General features: G+C 38.3%; 1 pseudogene; it reads left to right on the forward strand.

The window, feature by feature from the left end:
• Positions 1-3,233, forward strand: LOC120141240 (annotated as a pseudogene).
• The last annotated feature ends 1,386 nt before the right edge of the window (positions 3,234-4,619 follow it).

Below are 4,619 nucleotides of genomic sequence, written 5' to 3' on the forward strand. Positions count from 1 at the left end.
CTTTACACTTCTCTCCCTTTTCTTTGGTTTATTCATCGGTCATCTGTTTATTTAATCTTTCCCTCCACTTTCGGTCGCTCAATTCATAAAGCGGTGAGAATTCCTTTTGTAATTTGTTTCTTTTTTTTCGCTGCCAAAAGCAAAACATTCGTTATTAAAAAAATCCTCTTAATAATTGTTTAATTCCTCCTCCTGTTGTTGTTGCTGTTATTCTTGTGTTTTGATCTACTAGTCACTTTTCTTTTACAATTTTTTTTTTTGTATTTTGAATTCTAACTTGCTTTTGCCTGTTTATTTTCTTAGAAATCCAATAATTACAAGGAACTGCTGCCTCTCAGTTCACTTACCATATTCACTAATTCAAATTTCGAAGATAAGGTGAGATTCCGACTTCTTTGCTCTATATTTCTAGGTTTTTATTGTTCTTTGCCGTCTGGCTGATAAGGAGATGAGTACAATTGTGGCTGAGAAGTAGGCTTGAAAATTTTGTTTTAATGATTTGCTTTTGTAACTAAATGCCTTTAATCCTACCTTTCGTTATGTCTCTTGCATTGGTTAATTGTTAACGGAAACCAATTGATCTTGTCTTGCTGGTGTCTGGTGTGATCGAGTGTTATATGTGTTAGATTGTGTTGTTCTTTAAGGATTGACACGCCCTATGGAGAGGAAACTAGTATGCTTGAAAGAAATTTATGAATTACTGATTTTGTTTAAATTGTTATGTTGTTCTTTTATTGTTTAGGCCATAAGCAAAATTTGCCTTTTGTTTTAAGGTTTCACATGCAATGCACATTGGTCATTGATCAGTACCATCGAAGATAGTAAGAAACTTAGAGCAGTTGCAAGCATCAAGAAATGATCATTAGAGCCAGAAGTCTTTCTCCATCAAAGTTGAAATCCATTTATTCTCTTGCCCTTTTCTTTACTAAACCACCCTTTACTTCAACTACATTAGCAAATCCACTAATACCCGAGGGTACATCCCAAATTTCCAGCAAGTTTTCACACATCCTCTTCTTCACCAATCATTTCTCCTCCCAATCTACAGCCTCATCATCAGCACCAAAAAAGCTTCAACAACATCGGCAGAAGCCAGAGCCATCTTCTTCTAAGCCTTTGACCCTGAACCGTGATGGAAACTATGATGATGCCACTCCCCACAATGTTGTTTGCCCGGGATGTGGGGTTCACATGCAGGACTCAGACCCTAAAAATGTTGGGTTCTTCATCAAGCCCCCAACAAAGACCAAGGATCCAATGCTCAAAACAAGTTCCCGTCACTGGGTACCTGTTTCAACAGAACCCGAATTCACAGTCTTTCTCAAGAAAGGCCTGATTTTAAAGGAAAAATGTGAAAGCCCTGAGCTTGTAGAAGAAAACCTAGATACAGAAACACCTGAAAAGCCTGTGGTTTGTGCTAGATGCCACTCATTGCGCTACTATGGCAAGGTGAAGGATCCAACAATGGAGAACTTATTGCCAGAATTTGATTTTGACCATACGGTTGGGAGAAGATTGAGATCGGTGTCTGGAGCTCGATCAGTTGTGTTAATGGTGGTTGACGCGTCAGATTTTGATGGATCATTTCCTAGAAAAGTAGCAAAACTTGTATCTGATGTAACTGAAGATAATTACTCATCTTGGAAGCTGGGGATGTCTGGAAATGTTCCTAGGGTTGTGCTTGTGGTTACTAAGATTGATCTTTTACCTAGCTCATTGTCACCTATGCGATTTGAATATTGGGCACGGCAGAAAGCGAGGGAGGGTGGAGCTAGCAAGATTGCAAAATTGCATTTTGTGAGTCCTGTGAAGGATTGGGGAGTGAAGAACTTGGTGGATGATATTGTGGAGATGGCAGGGCCTAGAGGTACTGTGTGGGCAGTGGGAGCGCAGAATGCTGGAAAGAGTACATTGATCAATGCCATTGGGAAGTGTGTTGGTGGGAAGATTGGTTTCTTAACAGAGGCACCGGTTCCTGGAACAACATTGGGCATAGTAAGAGTGGAAGGAGTGCTGCCAGGACAGGCAAAGTTATTTGATACTCCAGGGTTATTGCAGCCACATCAGATGACAACTAGGTTGACTAGGGAGGAGCTGAAACTTGTCTATGTTAGTAAGGAGTTGAAACCAAGGACATATAGAATCAAGGTGAAGTCTCAAAATAAGTAGCATTAGTCTACGTTCCATATAATTTCTCCTGTTAAATATGCTAACTACCTAATTTTTAGCTAGGATTGACTGTTGCTATGTTATGTAAATATGTTTTTTTTCCGCTTATTTTGGTCAAATTAGATTCTTTATTTGTTTTTTCGGGCTGATTTTTTGTTTCAAATATTCTCTGGTTAATGGGAAGATGGGGATGGGGGCAAGCCGCTGCAGAAATCTGTGTTTCACTTTTTCATTCCTTCTATAGTATAATGCTTTATGACTGGGCTAATGCTAATAGATTCAAATATGACAGGCTGGTAATACAGTTCATATTGCTGGACTAATGAGACTGGACGTTGAAGAGTCATCTGTAGAATCTCTATATGTTACAGTTTGGGCATCCCCTTATCTACCATTACACATGGGGAAAACTGAAAATGCACAGAGAATACTAGAAGAGCATATTGGTCATCAGTTACAGGTATGTGATCTCAATTGAGTAATATCTTTCGCTTCATATAATTGATTAGTGATGCACTGGAAAATGCTTTTATGTCATTCTGCCCTATTCAGATTTTCATTTTGCAATATAAATATTCTTCCTGGAATTGATATAGCCTTCGGAAGCATGGCATGTTTCATATAATTTTCCCTTTACACCATTTTGGTTGTGTATAATGTTACCGTTGACACTTTTGGTCTGCTGTTTGATTTAGCCACCAATTGGGGAGCATAGGGTAGGAGAGCTTGGAAATTGGGTGAGAAAAGAATTCCATGTTTCTGGTAATAGCTGGGATTGTAGTTCAGTGGACATTGCTGCTGCTGGTATTGGTTGGTTTGCTATTGGACTTAAAGGAGAGGCAGTTTTAGGGGTTTGGACCTATGATGGTGTCGACGTTGTCCTTCGCAACGCTTTACTTCCTCATAGAGCACAGCTTTTTGAAGAGGCCGGATTCACAGTTTCTAAAATCGTCTCCAAGGCTGACCAAACTTTGAACAAGTCAAGGAAGCAGATTGAAAGGAAGAAACAAAATGACCAGAAAACAGCCATAGCAGCTGAAAGTTGACCCCGGATCATGTTATTGGTAATCCTGGCTGCAAAAGATCCTTGAACATGGGAGGTAAAATCCTGACATGAACCGTTTGAGGAAAGAGAAAGGCGGTAACAATCTCAAGTGACCTATGCATCATTGGGAAGAGATGACCTTGAAAAAAAGCATGTGTTTGGTACCGCCATTACAATTTGGGAAACTTCTTTATCAAGCTTGATTCAATAAGGTATGATACTGTGGCATTTCATTTTCGTTTTGTGGATGGATAAAAATGCAAAACGCTAATTACTCGACTACCGTAGGATTTGTATCTTATTGTTGTTGACATAATGTTGCAGTGAACCACATTGAAATCCTTATAGAATTTTGGAGTTTGGACAATGCTATATTAAGTTTCTATTAAGAATTTTGGATAATATTATATTTTTTGCGCCACTCTTTCATTCATTGTTTATTTTAATCAAGTTTTTACTTTAATATTTAATGGTTCTTGTAATTAACTTATATCCTAATAAAACATTGTTAACTCAAAATATTTTATTCATGTAAATTTATAATTATTAATTTGTAAATTATTTTTAAAATATTATTTAATATGTTAGTTAAATTAATACATTATTAAACATAATTTTTAGTTAGAATTTAGTGAAAATCAGAGGGTCAATTTGCATTGATTATCTGACCCACTTATGGTTCTTATGAATCTCCGTCATAACTATAAACAATGCAACAAATTCACCCCGACAACTTGGATTTTTATTTTTCCAACCATTTCTTTACGAACAAATTAATTATGATGTGTGCATTTCCTTATCGCCATAACCGTCACCTTGGGTACAGCTTGCAACCCAATGAAATTCATCGGACACTCGTCATATTTGTCAGGTTCTTCTGATTTTTCTCCTTTTTGCCTTATGCCTTGGGATAAGCTTAATGCAAAACTCATTTTTCTTGCAAAGTCTGTTGCCACCACCAGCAGTTACAACCGGAAAGTTTCCTCACGTGGCATGGTTATATCCACTAGCTTCTAAAACCGTTGCCTACACCGATACAACATGTTCACTCTATGGGTCACATTGTAGGCTACGGGAAGTTGTTTCTGAGACTAAAGAGTGCTTACTAAGAGAGGAGTCGGTGACTTTTATGTATGACCATGGCCACAAGTAGGACAGCAACTTTAGACTGGTTTGTTATTACAGCCGGCAATCATAGTTGGCCAGCATGTTGGATCGAGTAGGACTGTTTATCGGTTGGTCTTACGGACGACACGGCACACGTGACACTTGAGAATAGCAGGTTTATAGTTGGCGAAGGACGGGTAAAAGCATGAATAGGATCGATGATGCATGCGAGACATAGATGAGATGCAGACAAGCTTAAAATAACTCTGCCCTATCTTCTCACTCGAAAACAGTGGGA

Source organism: Hibiscus syriacus, unplaced genomic scaffold (assembly GCF_006381635.1).
Source record: "Hibiscus syriacus cultivar Baekdansim isolate YM2019G1 unplaced genomic scaffold, ASM638163v2 tig00110794_pilon, whole genome shotgun sequence".
NCBI lineage: Eukaryota > Viridiplantae > Streptophyta > Magnoliopsida > Malvales > Malvaceae > Hibiscus > Hibiscus syriacus.